Source organism: Canis lupus, chromosome 3 (genome assembly GCF_003254725.2).
Source record: "Canis lupus dingo isolate Sandy chromosome 3, ASM325472v2, whole genome shotgun sequence".
Taxonomy (NCBI): Eukaryota; Metazoa; Chordata; class Mammalia; order Carnivora; family Canidae; genus Canis; species Canis lupus.
The window spans coordinates 20,559,280-20,582,952 of NC_064245.1; the positions used below are offsets into that span (position 1 = coordinate 20,559,280).

At 36.1% G+C, this 23,673-nt stretch overlaps 1 long non-coding RNA gene across 2 annotated transcripts in view; it reads left to right on the plus strand.

The window, feature by feature from the left end:
- The window catches only part of LOC118354291 (uncharacterized), a 295,091-nt gene that overhangs the window by 203,154 nt on the left and 68,264 nt on the right, over nt 1-23,673 (plus strand). Inside the window, exon 5 of one of the 2 annotated variants that reach the window (XR_007409729.1) lies at nt 14,772-14,830. The exons of the other annotated variant lie outside the window; for it this stretch is intronic. This is a non-coding gene — a long non-coding RNA (uncharacterized LOC118354291). The remainder of the gene's footprint in view (nt 1-14,771; nt 14,831-23,673) is intronic. 2 annotated transcript variants of the gene reach the window in all.

Below are 23,673 nucleotides of genomic sequence, written 5' to 3' on the forward strand. Positions count from 1 at the left end.
CTCTGAGATTAGCTTAGTTTTATCTCTTATTAGTTCACAAAAGTTATACTTCACATTTTCTAAAGGTACACATTTGGAACCAGCATTAACTCTTTAGTTTTGCAAGATTTTTTCAAGTACTTGAGACTTTGAATTTTAAGTTCAAATGTTGCTACTGCATTTTGTTTGCTTTATGTCACAAATATCCTCAAGGTTAAAGTGTTATGTTAAATGACATATGTATTTACAGTATAGAATGTAGAGTAGCTAGGTCAACATCAGAGATTACTCAGTATTAAAAACTGTTACAAGTTTATATACTGAAGTTTTCTTGAAAGAAGAGAATCAGTGTCAGTATTACTTTGTATTTCCTATAAATGTATCAGCCATATCTGGGGAAAGGATGCCAGACAATGGCCATGAGAGAATTAAATGTTTACCTCATATATGCCATAATGTGGATAATATACAGATACACAACAAGCAGTTGACCGAATCTATAATTCCTCCTCAACCACAAATATGGAAATGCTTTATTAAGCAGGGTGAACAGTACTGTGTTGTTGGCACTTGGCATTATTTTCATAACAAAAAAATAAGTGGTCTCTAAGAATTGCCAAATCAGAAGGGTGCCTCAATTTATCAATAAATACACTATCAGTGAAAAAGGTTACATAAGGGATGAAACATATATAAGAGTCCAGCATTTTAAATTTGGTGCAAAAATTTAAATTTACTGCTAAAATTTCTGAAAATGAATGCAAAATTGCTTAAGGAAGTGATTAGTACTATTAGAAGTATACTAGAAACTATTCCAATGCTCAGGAGTGGATGAAAACCAGCATTTCTAACTAGACATTTTATAGATAGTTTTGTCTTCTCTTTTGAAAGAACATTGCACTTCTTCTCCCCTTTCAAATATTTGTTATGACAGTAATCCCCATTCAAATGAATAGAGATATTTTTCATTCATTTGGATCAAAACCAGTATTGAAACATTTTTAGACTAACTCTGTGCACATTTCTTTTAGACTAGAGATTGAGGAAAGAAGCATGAAAATTGTATACTTTTATTTTTTATTCAGAACTGTCTTGAAAGACTTCAAATACTTTTTTTTTCCCTTTTACATAATGGCAGCTGGACTAACAGCCCATATGCCAAGTCAAAATCTGTAGCAATTTGAAATGACTGAGATTTTAAACCTCAGAAATGACTGTTTATAATGGAAACTCAGACATAATAGTCCATGATGGAAATTCAGTCACCATAGTCAGGAGGATGGTGGTGCTGCAATAAGGAAATGTAATTAAATTGTCTATATCAGGAAGATAGTTGACTAATCATTCTTAGGGAGCCTTATGTGCTATCGTTTTTAAAATTAATTCTATTCTTAATCATGCTTAGGTATTTTATTTTCAGCTATAACTTTGTGCTGATCAAACTTGCTTCTGATTTCTCTTAATTACTAGTGCTGTAAAGATGTTGCATCTTTTCCAAGCTTCCTTATAACTGACTTTCAAATCAATTGAGGCATCTCAAAAGCATTTCTAAAATACCAGATGCTCTGTCAGCTGCACAGAACAATGTGCTAATAATTATATTTCTCTGTCTTACAGCAGATCAAAGGCAGAGATGAGGTGACATACACCTAAGATATTCAAACTCTGGCTTGAAGGTCAATTGGATCTGCCGACATATGTTGCTGATTTTGTAACATGAAAGCAGACTAAAAAGAACAGATCAGTGAAATGAATGTACTCCGTATTCTTAATTTCAGTCCAATCCAAATGTTTACAGAATAGTTTGAGGAGATTTGCGGTTTCTTGTTATCAGTCTTATTAAAGCTTGGCAAACCTTTAATAACAAGTCTATCAACAACCCACCAGGGATTTGATTTTAGTCTTAGAGAGCTTGAATTTTTATGTTTGTTGAACAATTTTTAATTGGATGCACCAAGACCTTTCCTGATCAGTTGCCCACATTGCTTCATGGAAGTGTAGCCTGCAAACTCAGCTTGAAAAGGCAATGGCAGCTGGGGAGAAATAACACTTTGTGTAAGCCGAGAAGAGGGCAGGCAGACAGGCAAGTGGCAAGATTCCTTTCAAAGTAGCTTTAACATGAGTGCTTTAAGCTGTACAGAAAAGTAAACTTGACTAATCACTACCTTGCATTTGTGTTATGTTTCTGTGGTTTAACTTAAAACATTGGAACATGGAGACAAGTGTCATTCAAAAGCTAGAGCACCTCAGCCTAACCATAACTGAGGGCCAGATTCGTGTCTGTCAACTACACAGCATGTTGGAAACTGCACATTAGAAAAAAGAGAAGAACAATATGGCAGCAGTTTTCCCTCTACAGTGAATTCTACATCAGTGCCAGATTAATTTTATCATGTTATTCAAATGTCAAAACCTTTATGGGTTTCCCTTTGCTCTTAGAGTAAAATATCAACTCCCACATTTGCGTTCCAAAGCCCTCCCAAATATGACCCCACACACTACATATCCCAGTTCTACATGACAGTCAGAGTTCTGAAGCCAGAATATCTGAGTTCAAATTCCAGTCCCATCAGTTACTGGGCTGTGTCACCTCGCACAAGTTACTTAATCTCCATTTGCCTCTGTTTTCCTGTCTGTAAAATGGGAATTAAAATAGTGCCTATGCTATGTGGTTGTTATGAAGATTAAACGAATTAATGAAGATTAAATGTGAATGCTCCTAGAACCATGCCTAGTGTCTGGTGAGAATAGCCCCATATAAATGCTGAAGTAGGTAAAGGATGGTCCACTAAACTACAGTGCAAGTTAGCTCCTTTCCTTCTCTGACTCTCAACTCATGGTCTTCTGCCCACTTAAAATTCTTTATAAGGTTGGAAATGGAAGTAGTCAAGAATCAGAAAGCTAACTAGCACGGAAAGCTCTGGAGCAGGGATTAAAGTGTCCTTCTAGAATAGTCTGCTCTAAATTCTCCTAGCCCTTTTCAGCCTCTATAGCTTCGCTTATTTGGTTCTCCTCTGGTATGCCTTTCCCCCTCCTATTTACTCAAAACTACTCATTCAGAGTCAGGACCAAATTCTCCCTGGTGCCTCTCAGAATGTTTTGGACTTACTGGTTTTCTTTGTTTTATGTACTATATCTTTTATATTTACTATTTTGGGGTCTCTAATCATTCACTGATTTATTTTGTAAATTAATACTTGCTTACATATTAATCTCATCTCCTTCAAATATATGAATAGCTTATCAAGGTCAGGGACAGGTATTTCTTTTGTGTCTTCCATAGAGCTGAGCCTAAAGTAAGTGCTCAATAAATTCTATTGAATAGGATTTAATAAAGTCACTTAATGCCTTTCCTTTCATTCCCCCTTTGCAAAACTAGTAACAGCAACTTAAAAGAAAAAAGATTAAGAGGAAAAATACTGAAAAATTTCAGAGATAAAGATCAAAAACTATAACCACCATAGTCAAGGTAGATTTTCATGAGCTGAAATGAAAAAGATGGCCCTTTCTCTGAGTCATTTTCCAATTTGCTTCACATATTTAAAATACATTTATAAGCAAGGAAACTGGACACAAAGAATCCCACGTTACGTTAAGACAGAGGTAGTGCCACAACCTCTGTCTTTTGGTACTCCACCAAGAGGAACTTAAATCTACCACAGCGTGGATTAAGTTGAGAAAAGGATTATCCAGAGAGATTCAGCCTACAGACTTGTTAGTCTAGGTGGAGTTAGAAATTAGATAGGCAATTAGATTGTCCCCCAATTCTGTGAGTGAATGCTATTAGGAAACCCCATTATCATTTGGAATTCAGCATTTTAGATATGTCTCTGGGTGTTTAGCCCTTGATGAAAACAGCAATTTCAATCTTGAATTTTGATACCAGACTACTTGTCACATTCTTAGTGTTCTTATTTCTTGGATATTCACAGTTTATGCCAATTATATTTCAGTTAAATTTGTCCAAGTTTCACTTGTCATCCACTAGTCATCCTTGGCTATCTTGTCAACTTTTTAGTGTATATTTAACCAAGAAGAATTGAATTATAGGCAGTATCATTTTGATTCCAGTAAAGCTAAATCTTAGAAACTAACCTTTGGCAGTCACATATGTATATTTAATTTCAGTATAGATCACATGTAAATGCTTGACCTCTGATTCCACTCTCTGAGTTTTGAAATAAATCTGAGGCTCTTTGTAGGAATATTCAACAGCCTCCTTAGTTGAATTTTTGTTGACTACTCTCAACATGTAAAAATCTCCCTTATCTTATTTTCCTTGACTCTACCCTATGTAGGTTCTCTGCTTGTGTCTTCCATTACCCCTTTTCCAAAACTTAGTTCTTAGCCCTCCATTCTATTTTCCTTTTAACTTATCATATTTTATCTCAGTTACATGAGTGGTTTTAATTCCTGTCTTTACATGGGTGATTCTGAAATTTATACCTCTGCCTTCAAAATTACTTCAGACGAGATCGGGCGCGTTCAGGGTGGTATGGCCGTAGACCAAAATTACTTCAAAATTCCCAATAGCGCTCCTCCAAAGGCCTGTTAGACGATCTTGGATGATTTCCCCTTACCTGAAATCTAATGTATTTTGAACTGAACCCATAATGTCCCTGAAATTATCTCTGCCTCTTAATTTTCTTACATTCATCCTCCCATTTATTAGGAAACAAACTTCAGAGTCTCCCTTGAGTCCTCTCCTTTCCTGACCACATGTAATACAGCCTGCTTGATCTTGATATCTCCAAAGTCCATTACTTCCTTCTGGCACAATCTTTTCCATTTATCATTTGGATTGACACCGTAGCTCAGTGCCCCGATTTTCACATAATAATTACTTGTCAAATTAGTGAATGGATAGCTTCCCTGTCTCAATTTCTTTTTCTTTTTAAGATTTTTTTATTCATTTATTTATTAGAGAGAGAGAGAGAGAGAGGCAGAGACACAGGCAGAGGGAGAAGCAGGCTCCATGCAGGGAGCCCGACGTGGGACTCGATCTCCCCTCTCCAGGATCCCACCCCGGGCTGAAGGTGGTGCTAAACCGCTGAGCCACTGGGGCTGCCCCCTGTCTCAATTTCTTAAGCCTTTCAATACATTCAAGATTAATTGTTCCTTTAAAACTGTGTATTCATCATGTCACTCTCATATTGGAAAACCTACAATAGAGTTTTCCAATCCTGACTTCCAATCCTCCCAATCACCTGGGGAGTCTTTAGAATGTCCTATGCCCAGCCTCACCCAGACAACTGAAACAGACTTTTGGGGGTGGGGGAGAGCCAAACATTGAGGGCTGATACTGGAAGAATTTGACAAGTGACATGACAAAAAACTAACAAATCAGAGCTGCAAAGCACTTTGCTGACCAACCAGGATGGACACCGACCGCAAAAAAAGACAGAATGGCCCTAAATACCAGCAAATTTTCAGCTTTCCCAGTGTCCATACTTTTCAAGATCTCAAATAAGTTATAGTAAGGAGCCACTGATTTACAAAATAAACTCTATATTCCTGATTCCAGTCATCAAGGCTCTTCATAATATGACCAAATCTCCTTTTCGAATATTATTGCCTCTATCTTTTTTTAAAAAAAATTAATTAATTGATTAATTAATTTGAGAGAGAGAGAGAGAGAGAGAGAGAGAGAGAGAGGAGGGGCAGCAGGAGAGGAAGGAGAGAATCACCAGCAGACTCCCCGGTGAGTGTGGAGCCTCATACTGGTGCTTGATTTCACAGCCCTGAGATCATGACCTGAGGTGAAATCAAGAATCAGAACTTAACCTGCTAAGCCACCCAAGCACTCCTGTTGCCTCTGTATTTTATCTGAAAAAAAAATCTGCTTTAATCATTTGCTCATGTGCACTAAATATGCCTTCTTGCACATTGACATATCCTTCCTTTTCCTCATAGAGTGGGTTGACTATGACAGTACAATTTCGCCTCACTTCATTTTAATAAAGGAGTTTATGGGGAGTAGAACAAACGTAATGTAGAACATTAACACTCTCAACCAATCACATAGTAATTTACAGTGTTTATAAACTTTTTAGGACATCTATGTTTGTTTACTAGTAATGGCACGGAATTCCAGTGAACCATGAAAAGTTATAATAGTGGGATAAAAAAGGAGCAGAAATGGAATTTTCAAGTCTTGTCTGTGGAAGAAAAAAATTACTGAAGGAAAGAGTGTAACCATATGTGTCTATTAAACACTATACTCCCAAACTTCTTAAAAGCACCTGTTTTACTAATTTCTGACTTGCATTTGATGAAGTAATACTTCCTTCTTTTACATAATATGAAGGCATGTTGACCAAAAATAAAAAAAAATGACTGAAGCAGGTTGAGAAAAGAATAATCTCCAAGAACAATGTAAAGTAATTACATTATTCTTACTTCATGGAGCTCCTTCCCCCCAAAGCATTTGTAGTGTTCTTGGCCACTTCTCATATCCAGCATCTACAACAAAAATGCTGAAAAGTAAAGAATATGATTTAAAAACCCATAAAGTGTTATCTGATATACATTTCATTCATAGAAGGATGCAGAGGACACATAAAGGGCACTGATATAAGGATGACTAGTCACTGTCAGCTGGACTCTTGGCTACCTGAGCCATAATTCCCATATTGAAGTAAGAGGAAATTTTAGGTCACTGAATACATCACACTTAATCTCAGAAACAGAGACCTGGTTCAGACTATATTTAAATCCAGAGCATTCTTGCAAATTCAGAGGCCTATTAAGAGGATAAGGTGATTTTATGATGTTTTACAACAACCTGGGGTGGAGTTTTCAACTGACTCCTAAGATATTTGATGAATTGTGTTGAGTGAGGGTACTCGGAGACATCTGTTTGACTCCAGAGGATTCTTTGAATCTCTCTTTTTCCACATTGCATCCAAAGTCTTTTGGTAGAAAAAAACAAAACAAAACAAAGTCTTTTGGTAGTCAATTATATTTATGCAGTTATTCTAAAATGTAGGGATCAAGCCAAGAGTTTCCAAAACACAAGCTTCAATTGGTAAAATGGTAGGCAGAATAATGGTCCCCCACAAAGATGTCCATGTTTTAATCTTTGTAACCTGTGAATCTGTATATCACATGGCAAAATACGATTAGAATTAAGGACCTAAAGATGGGTAGATTACCCTGGATTATATGGGTGGGGCCAATATAATCACATAAATCCCCATCATCTTATCTCAGCCCTAACCAATCACTAATCTACGCTCTATATATAAATTTGTCTTTCTGGACATTGCATATAAATGGAAATCTGCCATATGTGGCCTTTTGTGTCTGGCTTCTTTGACTTAACATAATGCTTTCAAGGTTCAATCATATTGTAGCATATGTCAGCACTTTCATTCTTTTTATTGCTTAATAATATTCCATCATATGGCTATACCACATTTTGTTTGGTCATTCAATAATTCATGGAAATTTGGGTTGCTTCTACTTTTCAGTTATTATGAATAGTGCTGCTATGAATATTTATGTACAAGTTTTTGCATAAACATAATTTTCATTTCTCTTGGGTACATGCCTATGAGTAGAATTGCTGGGTCATATGACAAATCTATGTTTAATATTTTGAGGAATTTTCAAACTGTTTTCCAACATGACTGTACTGATTTCCATCTGTACTAGTAATTTACAAAGGTTCAAATTTTTCTACCATCTTCATTAAAACTTGTTACCGTCTAGTTTGCATTCCCACGCACAGTGCCTGGAGGCTTCCTTTTTCTCTACATCCTCATCAACACTTGTTTCTTGTGTTTTTGATTTTATCCATTCTGACTGGTATGAGGTGCTATCTCATTGTAGTTTTGTTCTGGTTTCCCTGATGATGAGTGATGCTGAGCATCTTTTCCGGTGTCTGTGACTGTCTGTATGTCTTCATTGGAAAGATGTTCATGTCTTCTGCTATTTTTAAACTGGATTTTCTGTTGTTGTTGAGTTGTGTATGTTCTTTATATATTTTGGATACTAACCATTTATTAGATATATCATATGCATATATCTTTTCCCATTAAGTAGGTTGTATTTTAGTTTTATTGCTGTGCAGAAGGGTTTTATTTTGATGTGCTCCCAGATTTATTTTTGCTTTTGTTTCCCTAGCCTCAGAAGATATATTTAGAAAAATATTACGGTTGATATCAGAGAAATTGCTACTTGTGCTTTTTTTGGATTTTTATGTTTTCATGTTTCATATATAAGTCCTTAATCCATTTTGTGTTTATTTTTGTGTATAGTGTAAGAAAATGGTCCAATTTCATTCTTTTGCATATAGCTGTCCAGTTTTCCCAGCACTACTTGTAGAAGAGATTGTCTTTTTTCCATTGCATAGTCTTGCCTCCTTTGTTGAAGATTAACTAACCATAAAATCGTGGATTTCTTTGTGCTAGTACTACACTGTTTTGATTACTTGGGCTAAAGTATATCTGAGATGGTGAACCTCCTGTTTTGTTCTTTTTAAAGATTGTTTTGGCTATTTGGGATCTTTTTTTATTCCATATAAACTTTAGGATTATTTGTTCTAGTTCAGTGAAAAATGCTGTTGGTAGTTTGATAGGGATTGCATTAAATCTGTAGATTGCTTTGGATATTTTAATGATATTTGTTCTTCCAATCCATGAGAATATCTTTCAATTTTTTGGTGTTGTCTTCAGTTTTTTTCATTAATGTTTTATAGTGTTCAGAGTACAGGTCTTTCACCTCTTCGGTTAAGCTTATCCCTAGTTTTTGTTTTTGTTTTTGTTTTTGTCTTTGTGCAGTTGTAAATAGAATTGTTTTCTTAATTTCCCTTTCTGCTACCTCATTATTAGTGTATAGACATGCGATGGATTTCTGTATGTTGATTTTGTATCCTGCAAATTTACTGAATTCATTTATTAATTCTAGTCATTTTTTGGTGGAGTTTTTAGTATCTATACTATATATAGTATCATGTCATCTGCAAATAATGAGTTTTACTTCTTTGTTACCAATTTGGATGGCTTTTATTCCTTTTTCTTTCTCAATACTCTTTTCTCAATACTGTGTTGACTAAAAATGGTGAGAGGGGACGTCCTTGTCTTGTTCCTGAACTTATGGGTAAAGTTCTCAGTTTTTACCCATTAAGCAGGTTGTAGCTGTGGATTTTTCATATATGGCCTTTTTATGTTGAGGTATTAGGTTTCACCTAATCCTACTTTGTTGAAAGTTTTTATCATGAATGGATGTTATACTTTGTCAAATGCTTTTTCTGCGTCTATTGATATGATTTTTGTTGTTTTTATACTTTCTCTTATTGATGTGATGTATCACTTTGATTGATTTGTGAATATTGAACCACCTTTGCATCCCAGGAATAAAATCCATTTGACTGTGGTGAATGATTTTTTAAATTGTATTATAGTGTTTGGTTTGCTAATATTGTGTTAAGGATTTTTGCATCTATGTTCATCAGAGACTGTGACCTGTACTTTTTTTGTGTGTTACCTTTATCTGGTTTTGGTATCAGGGTAATGCTGGCTTTTTAGAATGAATTTGGAAGTTTTCCTTCTTTTTCTATTTTTTGGAATAGTTTAAGAAGAATAGGTATTAAGTCTTCTTAATGTTTGGTAGAATTTACCTGTGAAGCCATCTGGTCCTGGATTTTGTTGTTGTTGTTGAGAGTTTTTTGGTTACTCATTCAATTTCATTGCTGACAATCAGTCTATTCAAATTTTCTATTTCTTTCTGATTCAGTTTTGGGATATTATATGTTTCTAGGAATTTATCCATTTCTTCTAGGTTGCCCAATTTGTTGGCATATAATTTTTCATAATACTCTTATAATCCTTTGTATTTTTGTGATGTTGGTTGTCTCTTCTTCATTTCTTATTCTGATTATTTGAGCTTTCTCTCTCTCTCTATCCTTTTATGAGTCTGGCTACAGTTTTACTAACTTTGTTGAGCTTTTCTCAGAGAACCACCTCCTAGTTTCATTGATCTATTGTTTTTTTAGTTTCTATATTGTTTATTCCTGCTCTAATCTTTATTTTATCCTTCTGCTGTTTTTTTTTATTTTGTTCATTCTTCTTTTTCTAGCTTCTTATAGTGTAAGGTTAAGTCATTTGTTTAAGATTTTTCTTGCTTTTTGAGGTAGTTCTATATTGCTACAAGTTTCCCTTTTAGAACAGCTTTTGCTGCATCTCAAAGGCTTTGGACTATTGTTTTTTCATTTTCATTTGTATCCATGTATTTTGTAATTTCTTCTTTGATTTCCTCATTGACTCATTCATTGTTTAGTAGTATGTTACATAACCTCCATGTATTTGTACTCTTTACAGATTTTTTTGTATGTGTGATTTACTTCAACTTTCATAGTATTGTATGTATCAAAGGACTTTGATCTTTTTTAGTTTGTTGAGGCTTGTTTTGTGGCCTAATATGTGACCTATTCCCGAGAATGTTCCACGTGCACTTAAGGAGAATGTGTATTCTGCTGTTTTAGATGGAATGTTCTGAATATATTTGTTAGATTCATCTGGTCCAATGTGTCATTCAAAGCCACTGTTTCCATGATTTTCTGCCTGGATGATCTACCCACTGATGTAAGTGAGGTGTTGAAGTCTCCTACTATTATTGTATTACTTTTTAAAAGTCTTTGTTACTGGCTGTGTTATGTATTTGAGTCTTTAATGTTGGGTTCATAAATATTTACAATGGTTATATCTTCTTGTTGGATTATTCCCTTTATAATTATATAATGTCCTTCTTTGTCTCTTGTTACAGTCTTTGTTTTAAAGTCTAATTTGTTCAATATAAGTATTTCTATCTTGTCTTTCTTTTCACTTACAATTGCATGGTAAATACTTTTCCATCTTTCACCTTCAATATGCACATCTTTAGGTCTGAAAGGAGTTTCTAATAGGCAGCATATAGATGGATCTTTCTCTTTTATCCATTTCTTCACCTATGTCTTTTGATTGGATTGTTTATTCCATTTATGTTCAACATACTTATTAATAGGTATGTACTTATTGTCATGTTATAACTTGCTTTATGGTTGTTTTTGTAGTTCTCTGTTCCTTCTTCTCCTGCTCTCTTCTCTCATGATTTGTTGGATTTTTTTTAGTAATATACTTGGATTTCTTTCTCCTTATTTCTTGCATATCTATTACAGGCTTTTGGTGTGTGGTTGCCATTAGGTTTGTATATGACATCTTCTGCATATAGCAATCTATATTAAGTTGATGGTCACTTACATTTGAACCCATTCTTAACTTTTCATCCCCTGGCTCCTGTTAAGTATATAGTGTCATACTTTCCATCCTTTTATTTAGAATCTTTGACTGATTTTTATAGATATACTTATTTTGAATGCTTTTGTATCTCCTACTTTTCTTACTCCTATTTATGCTCCTTCCTTTCTACTCAAAGAGTCCCTGTTAACAGTTCTTGTAGGGATGGCTTAGTGGTAATGAATTCCTTTAACTTTTGTTTGTCTGGGAAACTATTTCTCCTTCTATTCTGAATGATAGCCTTGCTGGTTAGAATATTCTTGGCTGCAAGCTTTTTTCTTTCAGGACTTTGAATATAACATTTCATTTACCTCTGGCCTGCAAATTTTTTGTTGAAAAATCAGCTGATAACCTTATGGGATTTACCTTGTACATAATGTTGTGGTGGTTTTCTATAGCTGCTTTTAAAATTCTGTCTTTATCACTACTTTTTGTCATTTTAATTACTATATGTTTTGAGGTGGACCTCCTTGAGTTGAGGGGTTTCTATGCCTCCTGGATCTAGATTTGTGTTTCTTTCACCAGATTTAGGAAGATTACAGCTATTATTTCTTCATATAACTTTCTGTTTTGTTTTGTTTTTCCCTCTCTCTTCTCCTTCTGGGATCCCTATAATACACGTTATTACACTTTGTCACTAAGTTCTCTATTTTAATTTTTTTATTATTTCCTTTTCTCTTTCCTGTTAAACTTGATTGCTTTCCATTACTCTGTCATGCAGCTTACTGATGTGTTCTGCTTCTTCTAGTCTACTATTAATTCTATCTAGTAGAAATAATCCATTTATTCAGTTCTTCATCTGTGATTGGTTCTTTTTATGTTTTCTGTCTTTTTGTTGAAAGTCTCTCTGAGGTCCTCTACCCTTTTCTCTAGTTCAATGAGAATTTTTATGATTATTATTGTACATTCTTTTTTTTTTAATTTTTATTTATTTATGATAGTCACATCACAGAGAGAGAGAGGCAGAGACACAGGCAGAGGGAGAAGCAGACTCCATGCACCGGGAGCCCGACGCGGGATTCGATCCCGGGTCTCCAGGATCGCGCCCTGGGCCAAAGGCAGGCGCCAAACCGCTGCGCCACCCAGGGATCCCTATTGTACATTTTTTATCAAACATTTACTTACCTCTGTTTGGTTAGGTCTCTTCCTGTGATTTTGTTCTGTTCTTTCATTTGTAATATATTCTTATGTCTCATTTTGTCTCACTCTCTGTATCTGTTTCTAGGTGCTAGGATAGTCAACTATGTCTTTTGCTCTTGAAAGTAATGGTCTTATGAAGAAGAGGTCCTGTAGTCCCCTGCAGAACAATGTTCCCTGTACACCAGAACCTGGCACTTCAAAAGTGTCTCCTGTGTGTGTTGCATGCACCCTGCTGTTTTGGCTGAGCTGCATTTGCCTTCATTCCAGTTTTCTGCAGGGATCTTTGCCTGTTGTGGACAGTGTTTTGTCCCTATGGTATTTGTGGGCCAGTCTAGAGCCACCTTGAGCTTGAGTTGAATCAGACCAGGCATTTGTCAGAAATAAAGTAGCACTAAACTGCAGAAGAACATGGGGGCAGGTCTCAGTGCCAGCAAGGCCTTCTTAGGTAGGAGGTGACGTGCAGGCCTGCTGCTGCTGGGGGCTGAAGCATGTTGGTTTAGAGGGGACATATCTTCTGAAGTGGGGGGGAGTGGGACACATGGTTTTAGCAAGATTTGGAGGTCTGCTCTTGGAGGGGACCTGGAGTTGAGGCCTGGTTGGAGGGGGCAAGTCTGCAAGAGAACACATGGCAGGGCTTATAGTTGGAAAGTTAAGTAGCAAGTGTTGGTGCCATGCTGGTTCCCCGCAGGTGTCCTATGTGTTTATGCTGGAGGAAGTGAGAATAAAATGGTGCCCACTAAGTCCTCTGTTCCTGGAGAAGTCTCTCAACAATCCCTGCCCTTTATCACATGCTCTAAGATTAGTAAATTTATCTCCTTTCCATATACTCCAGGCATTTTTCAAACTGCTGTTTCTGTGCTATATTTCTATTAGGCTATTTCTCTCTCTCTTTTTCTTTTATACTATTCTTTATTTTATGAAGATGCATTTGACATTAAATTCACCCTTTTAAAAATGTACAATTCAGTAGTTTTTAGAACATTCACACTGTTTTGCAACTATCACCTCAATCAAATTTTAGAGCATTTTCATCACCCCCAAAAGAAACCCGATACTCCACTCCCCCTTCCTCCCAGCCCTAGGCAACCACTAATCTACTTTCTGTCTCTATGGATTTGCCTGTTCTGGATATTTCATATAAATGGGATTATACAGTGTGTGGCCTTTTGTGTCTGGCTTCTTTCACTTAGCATACAATTTTCGAAGTCCATCCATGTTGTAGCATTTCATATTCCCCTGAGCATTAAGGTTTCAGTTTCTTCACACCCTCACCAACACTTATCTTCTGTATTTTTTTTAATAGCCATCCTAGGTACAAAGTGGTATAGCTTTGTGGTTTTGTTTTCATTTCTCTAATGACTAATGATGTTGAAATCTTTTCACGTGCTTACTAGCCATTTTTTATATCTTATGTGGAGAAATGTCTATTTAAGTCTTTTGCTCATTTTAAATTAGATTATCCTTTTTTTTATTGATGAGTCGTAAGAGTTTCCTATATACTCTGTATTTAATTCCCTTATCAGACATATGATTTGTTAATATTCCTCCCATTCCTCTCTTTATTTTCTTGATGGCATTCTTGGATGTACTAATGTTTTCAACTTTGATGAAGTCCAATTTACTTCTCTTTTGTTGCTTATGTTTTTGGTATTATAAGTAAAAACCTGTTGCCTAATCCAAGGTGATAAAGATATATGCCTATGTTTTCTTCTAAGGGTTTTGTTTTGGCATTTATATTTAGGCCTTTAATCTACTGTGAATCATGTTTTGAATATGGTGTTAGGTAAGGGCCCAATTTGTTTTTCATATGCCAGCACCTTTTGTTGGAAAGATTGTTCTTCCCTATAGAACTATTTGGCATTGTTTTTCAGGAAAATCCATCAACCATAAATGTGAAGGTTTATTTCTGATCTCGGGATCCCTGGGTGGCAGTTTAGCACCTGCCTTTGGTCCAGGGCGTGATCCCCGAGTCCCTTGTCGGGCTCCCAGCATGGAGCCTGCTTCTCCCTCCTCCTGTGTTTCTGCCACTCTCTCTCTCTCTCTCTCTCATAAATAAATAAATCTTTTTTTAAAAAGACATGTTTATTTCTGATCTCTCAATTCTATACCATTTACCCACTGATCTGTCCTTAAGCCAGTACTGCACTGTCTTGATTACTGTAGCTTAACTTTTCAAGTTGGGTAGTTTGGATTTTTCTAACTTGTTTTGGTTATTCTTGATTCTTTGGGTTTCCATAAGAATTCTAGGGTCAGTTTATCAATTTCTTTTTATCAGATTACTGATATCGACATGTGAGAGGTAAATCTGATGTGTAAGAGCCTTTCTTCTTACCCCTTTATTCCCTTGAATTACCATCTTTTCTCCTCCCAATCCAGGTAAATGCCTCTGAGTGCTGAATTCTCCATATATGAACTGAAGAGGAACACTGATCTGGGTAGGGGAAATTACCTGCTGCATCAATGGTCTGTCCTGTCTTTCAGCAATAAACCAACTCCTTCCCACCTCTCTCCCTCTCTGAGACTGCACTGAAGCTGGACCCTTCTGTTGTGCTGTCTTTTTAAGAACAGGGACTCAGTTTCCTATGTCCCTCTCAGCTCTCCCATGAGCCTGCTGATTTTAAAGTCCCATGTTTTAAGCCTAGCTAATTGTAAAAACTCATGAAATATGGCTCCTCTGGTTTTCAAAGCCATATTTTATGGAAATTCCTCTTCCCTGTACAGGCTCCCTGGTATGAGAGAGAGTCTGTTTCTCTTCCCTCTCCATGCCCACATATCCCTCCCTATCATGGGCAGTTCTGTGAGTCCACTTAGCTCCTGCCCATATCTTCTCCTTTCCTATCCTCTTTGGTGCAGCCTGTTCTTTACATTTAGCTGTGGATAGTTTGTTCTGCCAGTGTTCAGGTCTAGTTAAATAAACAGAGGACATAGAGAGAAAACCTGGCTTGGCATGCTATGACATTTGTTCTTTATTTATGGGCAATGGGAAGTCATTAGTGGGATTTTAAAAGGGAGTAATATGACCATATTTTTTATTGAAAGTGTTGTTTTCATTGGAAGGCAAATTATGTATTTGAGAGAGGCAAATCTGGAAGCAGGAAGCAGTTTGGAGGCAAGCCTATAACTGAGGGAGAAACAATGATGAGACATGGTTACAATGAAGATGCGCAGATTGGCTTGAAATCAAGAGACACTAATGAGGCAGAGTTATCAGGACTCAGTGAATGAAGAGGAACAGAATTTGTGGCCATCTTTAATGTACAAAAGAAGGACTTTTTTCCTATTAATATTAAAGAAAACCTAACCTATTTTAACACTGTTGAGAAGAGCCAGTAGTAAGAAGAGACAAGTAGAGCAAAGTCCTTGTGAGGAAAGAAGGAAAATGGGGATAAGAGTCCAAATGAAGAGGTTAGCTTTATTTATTTTTAGGTGAGACACAGAACTTCCTTGATTTTGGGAAGGGATAGAGTTCATATCTGTACTCCAGGCTCTGGGAAAAGGATTGGCAAGTATAAAAGGAGGCGATGGCTATATTACCTTCCTTAGAAAGTTACTTGAGAGCCCATCCAATTACCTGTGCTCATACTGGTGGAGTTTTTGCTTGGAAACTTCTACTGTCTTTGTTAGGTAGGTTATAATCTAAGAGGAATGAATAATGTTTGAGGAAAATAGAGATGATTTGAAAAATCACAAAAGGCATAAGAGAGAATATTGACCTGGAGAATATAAAGACTGCCAACCACTATTAGGTTCCCAATTAGTGGGAAATTAGGACTTTTTGGTAGCATCAGTCTTTGCTGCTGTGTGGCTCTGTTCATGGGCATGTGCCTGCCTTGGTATGAGGGCAGGAAGGTTGAAAACTAGGTCCAAAGTTAGAGTTTTACCAAAGAGAGCAATCATAAGACAAAGAAATCTGTGATCAGAGTGGGAATGTTAGAACCTGAAACTCTGTAGACTTCTCTATTCCAAATGTTGGTAAGGTCCCAGAGATAAGTGTAAAGGAAAGCTGGTGAGATGAGGTGGTGGTGAAGACCTTAGGATGAAGAGGTCGAGGTTTGAGGTTTGCATAGGCCATGTATCACTTACCTGACACAGTGTTTAGATGAACACATTTATTTGTTAGCAACTCTGCTTTACATCGACTGCATAGGTTAGAATTTATAGCACATCTATTAGCGAAGTTATTTTATTTCAATTTTCAGATAAAAATTAGAATCTTAGAAAGTTTGAGTAGCTTGCATAAAGTCACACAGATATTTGGAGTAATAATAATGAACATTTTATATCAATTTACTATGTGTTATCAGGTATTGTTCTACATGCTTTATATTCTAAGTTTCAATTGTTCAGAAAATTATTTATTATTATTATCAACATTTAGGAGGCACAGGAAGTTTTCATAATTAAGGTCACATGGCTACTAAGTGGCAAGAGTTTGGACTTAGAGGAAGTGTCATAAATAGGCAATGAATCAAACTTGATGTTGCTCCAAAACCTATGTTTTAGCTACTCAGAAATAGCATCTATTTATGACATTTGGAGTGCTTTTCATTCAAGAGATTCTTTGAAAAAATCTCTTCCAAGGATATTAATGGAGAGCTTAATCTATGCAAGATTAAAATTTTAAGCATAATGAAAGAGATGAAACTAAAAATTCAGATTGCAAAAAAAAAAGAAAGAAAGAAACCAGTGGTTTCAGAACATTTGTGCATAATACAGGAAGAAGGAGGGAAAGGCAGAAATACAAAGGAAAATGACGCAAAAGTTAAAAAATCCTTGAGGAGGTATCTGTTAATTTTTCTTGCCTATGAAGTGGCAACAGCTTCTCCTAACGAATTAAAGGTGATATTTGGGTTCCTCATGAGCACAGTTGGATTTTTTAGGCCAACAGCTGAAGTGCAAGGATTTCTCAAGCAATAGTCCAGAACTTTGTGCTGTTACTCTTAATCCTATCCCCTGATCCTCTGGGAGGTGGAGACTGGCAGCTTCTCTTTACCATCAGTCTACACAGACCCTTCTGTGCCAACATCACCAGCTGGACACCAGCCTCCATTTCCCTTTCTCCTCATTGGTTACTACATTTCTTCTATAACCACTGATAAAAGTCTGCCAAAGGCGCATAGAGAAAGTGAAAGCAATATGTTTCTTGACTCACTAGTTGTGTTATGTTCACATTTAATAAAGGAGCACAAGGAAATGACAGTATCTAAATGTTTCTATATCCGTCTGGACTTGCTGCAGTGACAGTTACTACAATTTTTATTTATAAATAATGTTAACAGAAAATGGGATCCCATACATTGAAGAACTGTCATAGCACAATATTTTCCCCTCAAACTTAAGAAATCAGTATAGTTTAAGGAAAATAAAAACCTGTGTGGCTAGAGCAAGTTTTAAAGCCTTCTCTATCAAATGTCATTCAACATCCCTGAGTCTCATTTTCCTTGTCAATGTAGAAAATAACCATCTTCAAAGAATCATCATAACAAAATTTTCATTTTCATTAAAATGAAAATTGATAATATATATGAATAACCTATGACCTCTTATAGGAAACTAGCTCATTATAGCTTTCTACTTCTTCATTTGGAAAACATAAGAACTTTAGACGCAGACACTGAAGTTATATTTGCAGGGTACCTGGTGCTAAGATCAGTGTAAACAGCTAACGTCAGTGCAGGATGCTTTACTTTCGACAAAGACGTTATTTCACATTTGATTCGTCATGGAGCAAATGTGTATTGCATTCCTAAAAGAGGAAGTTGGAAGTTTATTACTAGCCCAGATGTTCCAAGTACATATATGTAGATTATTTTTTTTTCCTCAGCAAAGACCTGTCTTTTAAAATCAAAATGACTAGTCCATGGAAACGACATATAGTTGAAGTTACTGTAAAGATTACAACTAGATGAGAACATAATTCTTCAAATACATAGTTTTGGTAGCAAAACAATCAGTGATTTTCTTTATTTTTTAAACACTCAGTTCTCTTTAGGATCCATTACTGTTTGCATTATTTTATGGGAAGTGGAAAATAAGGAGATCTTTTTCTTGTTTAGGTTAGACTTGACTTGGACTTTCAACCAAAACTCTGGTTGTTTAATATTGACTTTCTTAAGCTCTTCTGATTAATTTTAATCTAATTACATGCATAGAAAAAATGTCCTCCTGAAGACGTGTTTTGTTTAGGAAGCACAGATTTTACAGGTTAGATAATGGAAGTACCTTTTGGATAGGTAGGTATACATGCTCCACTACCCTAAGCTTCCACCTCTCTACATCTTACACCCAGCTGCCTCACTCGTTTATGTAAATTGCTTGGCCATCAGAGGTATTGGGGTTTGGAGCTTCTGATTCATGGAAAGAAAGAAATAAAAAATAACCCCGGTATTTATTTTTGTACTGTCATTGTAGCATGGAAAGAGTTCCATTTTTATTGTGACTACATGCTATGAATACTGGTACTGCATTCTTCAGTTGCTACTGCTACTAAAATAATCTAAACAGGGTCCAGTTTTTCCAATAATTTCTTAGAGTGCTTTGTTAAGTAAGCAGCCAAAAAGCGAGAAAAAGGACCCTGGATATTCTATTAGAGAGAGAGAATTCGTGTCAACTGATTGAAAGAGGGGGAAAAAACGGCAAATCTGGCAGGTCAAGGGCTTTCTACTCAATGCCCATGTGATTGCCCACAAAGCTCCTGTGATCTGGTGCTGGCTACAGCACATCTCCCTATTTGCACATGCATGGAAACACTTTTTGTTGAAGCTACTTGACAACATTTAATGTTTATTGTTTACTTGTCATTCTGGAAAACCACACACAGACTGTTTAGGTTACACCTAATGACAGTTTTTATTCATTTTACAGTTTAATGTTTCTTTTTATTTAGCTTTTGTATGGTTTAACAACTACTTTCATTTATTGGAATTGTAGACAAGTTTGAAATGTGAGTGCACCCGTAAGACAAACACACATCATTACCTTTCCCTCTCCTGGTGTGCAGCCCTTTGTGAAATCTGCCAAGAGAGTGTAGATGCTGACGCATGGATAGTGGGGAAGGATGGCTTCAGAAGGCCTATGTATTTTACAGATATTTCTTTGATATATCTGTATCAGATGGGAGCTTGGGATAGAGGTAATAGGTGGTCTACAAGTACAAGGAGATAATAAGACTTCAGCAAGGTATTTCTAAGAATATAAAGTCCTATGGATATGTATGTATTTCCTACTTACTTTACAGAATATGTATCGATGAGTAAAATATTTGTAAATGAATTTATATTTATAAGTGAATAAAAAACATAAAAATATTCACGTTTTAACAAGTCTGTCAGCTTTAGGGGAGTATGTGTGTGCTTATGTGTATATAAAAAAAAAAAAGGAAAAAAAAAGAACATAAAGTCCTTGGGAGAGCTAGCACTTAGTTCCCTTTCTTCACTAATCCTAGGGAAATTATACTGATTTGTGATTAGAATGGAATCACCCATGAAAAATCTGAATACACACTTTGTACCCTACCGTAACTTCAAATTAGTCAAGTTGAGAGGCAGAGGAATGAATATATTACTTGGGATTATTTACTCATTATACAAGTAATTAGAAATACTGACCATACTTGGCTTACTTCTGCCTCTATACCACAATAGGACTGGCAAAATAAGGGAGCTGTTAGCTTTTGTGTGCCTGCTTCCAAGAGTGTTTTAGTTTCTGGGTGCCACACTAAAAGCCATTAAGCCACATGATAAAAGTTGATGAAAGCCAGGATGCCACACTCTTGGTGTCCAGAAGAAGGTTATGGTACCCAAAGACAATGTTAAAAATAACATTTTAGGGAGAATCTGATAAGCATGGGGTATGTGAGTGGAGAACCCAGAGGTAGGGTTGACTCAGAGCTTGACCATTCAGTCCTTCTGTTGGTTCCTTTGTGGTCCTAAGATGTATGCCAAAAGTACTCAAAGCTGCATAATTTCTGTTTCTTGTCTAGCTGAAGAGAGAGGTGAGTTTTTTTTTTTGTCCTGATATATTCAACAAAAACAAATTGAAAGATTCAAATCCTAAAATTCATCCTGATTCAAACCACCCATGAAACTCTCTGTGGCTGTGAGTGTAGTAGACATGATGATTACTTAGTTTAGATCACATGGCCAGGGGTGGGGTCATCTTCCCTGAAACCATGCAGGGCCTACAATCATTGTATTGGCAAGGGGGAAATGATTAATGAATTGTAGAGATGGAAAAATACCTGTTTAAAATCTTTAATCTTCATAGCAACCGTGTGAATTAGGTTATATTATTACCCCATTTTTCAGATGAGAAAAATTTCCCAAAGACAAATAACTTGTAAGTGATGATTTCAGAATGGAATCCAGGTCATTCTAACTTTGTACCTCAAAGTCATTCTATTTTACTATCCTGCCTATGTAGCACAAATTAAATATGTATACGGTTATCTAATCTACACCAGGAAAGGATTTAAGTTTTGTCTTCCATAACTTTCAGGTTGTAAAAGAACCTTGTGGGAAGCTTAAAAGTCTTGAGATGATAAATAAATAACTTTCTCTTCCAGAAACCAAAAATCTTATCAATCATAAATAAGGAGAGTTTTACTTGAGTTTTTGAAGACTTTAAAAAGGTTCTTTCATTCTTGTTTATGGAAAACTCAGAAGAAATATATGTATCTTGAGAGCAAAGCTCCTGTTGATTTTGGAATTATCTAATATCCCAAATGATACATGTAACGTTTGTGTGTCTTTTTTTAAAACCTTAAACTGCATATGGCAAGGTGTAAAGCTTAGGAAATCAAAGAAAAGAGAGGATCCTAACAGCTAAATTGATTGGAGAATTCAAGAGCTGTTAGCATTATGAATGGAAGCTATTACCTGAAAAAATATTGCTGTAGGAGGTTTAGACTGGGACATTAAAACAAATCGTTGTCCTGGGCATTGGAGTTAAATAAGGGGGCATGATAATGAAGTTTCATTGTCTTGAATATGTGGGAAATAGATATTCCAGGGCTATGAGCTCATAAGCATTAATGCTGTAGGACTGTACCTTGATAAGTCTCCTTTGGGGAAAAGGTAACTGAGCAAATTATGCTCGTGGTACATTGGCATATCTTATAACCCACTTCTTATTTTAGGAATGCTTAATATTATTAATTTACCTAAATGCCAGGGGAGACAGATGCTCAGAGATTTTCTAATTGCCCAAAGAGTTATATTCTAAAACTGGAAACCCCAGGTGGTCCCACCTCGATTCTGAATGGCAAGCGAGGAATCTTGCTGCTATTCTTACATATTGCCGAGCAGAGCTGGAAAAGGCCACATGCTTGGTCATTTTTTCTAGCCAGCTCTTGCCTTGCTGCTCAGGATCCATGTAGGACAAGATTCAAATTGCGTGGCTGAACAATGACAGCAGGGCTTCAGAAAAATCAGGATGGATTCTTTTATATTTAACATTCTCCTTCTCACAGCTAGGTTTCTGAATTGACACTGAAGCAGGGGTAGGGGAGTCTATAAGATAAATAGAACCCCAAAGCTTATTTTAATCAAATTTCATTCAAAAGGAATGGCATTTCTTATTTTTTAAAATCCCCTCACCTTTACATCTGTATTTTCACTTTATTCATGTTATTACAAATGCTACTAATATGAATTTGGGAAACTGATGAAATAATAGATTCAAAGTCCTATGGAAAATGTAGGTTTTGTTCTGCTTGTATAGGCAACTTGCAGTCATCCCAAAATGTCAAAGTCTTAGGGAACTCAAGGTCTTTACAGCCTTTAAAAGTAATATCCTTTTAGGGACATAGACATATTTACTGAAATATATAACACAGAAAATAAAGTTCTTTGCCTTGCTTTATACTCTGGAGTGTGATAAATTTTGTGGGCTGTAGACTAAGCCAGTTCCCTTGTTTCTCAGAGGATTTAGTTCAGTACCAGAATGTCATTGTGATTTTAGTATTCGATATTTTGGCCTTTGGAATGACCATTTGTTTTGTAGAGTACGTGATGTAAACTCCTCTGAAATGTTATTAATACCTTTTAAACACTTCCTATAATTATTTCAATAACTCTAAGGAAAATTCCTCTTCTAAAAGATCACCTTTCTGGTGAGGGACAATTTATAGCTGATGTGTAACTCAACAGGAAGTCAAGAGAGCAATCACCAAGAGGAATGAGATAGTCAGTTTCTCCAGACTAACACATAAAAGCATTTCTTGGGAACTAAACTCAGCAGTAGAAGAACACAGGATTAGTCACACTAAATTGGATGCATCAGTCCCACCATTCTTTCTCCTGAGGGGAAATGCCTAGTGTTTTGTAAGAAAATAGGAAGGCCTCAGGATATATCTCAGGATATATTCCACCAGTTGTTTCCTTAAAGGGAAAAGATTATTTGAAAAAGTTTTGGGTGGGAACATGGAGAGGCAAATGGGGAAAAAAATGTACTAAGTCATCAAGTCCCTATAATTGATTAATTTCTAGTTTTTATGGCTACGAATATTGGAACAAGGAATGGTCAAATCCTCGGTTGTTTTTAGATACAGAAATTATCATGCTCTTTTCCCCATAATTTCAGGAAATATTTCAATAGGAAATTCCTCTCCATCTTCATCAGTTATTAAAATGTAATGGGAGTTGCTATTCAGTGAGCACAAAGTTTGTGACTCAAGATATATATAAGTTCTAGAGATCTGCTGTGCAACATTTTGCTTATAGTTAACAATGCTATATTGTACACTTAAAATTTTAGAGGGTAGATATCATATTAAATGTTCTCATCACACTTAGGAAGGAAAGATGGATGGATGGGAGGAAGGAAGGTAGAAAGGAAGGAAGGAAAGAAGGAAAGACAGAAGGAAGGGAAAGAGAGGAGGGAGGGAAGAAGGCAGGAAGGATAGAAAGAAGGAAGGGACAGAGGAAAGGAAATCAATAACAACAACAACAAAAGAAGTAATGTTCTAGAAAATGAAGCTCTCACTTATTTTTAGAGGCAATGCTAGCTTGGCAGATGGGGTATAGAGTTGGGTTGGAGCCACTTTGATTCCATCTTCTCTCCAGTTCAGAGGTTTCACTATGTTTATTGGTAATCCATGTTGGCCCTGGGAAGGACTTCACAAAAGCTTCCGCAGGAGAGATCGGACCCTCCCCAGACCTTTATATGTAATTCAAAAAAACTTTTGTTTTCATAAGGACAGTACTTAAAGAGATGTGGAAGTGAAAATAGTTTCCTTCTAGATGTTTTCTGGCTTGCAAAATTCTAGATACATTCATCA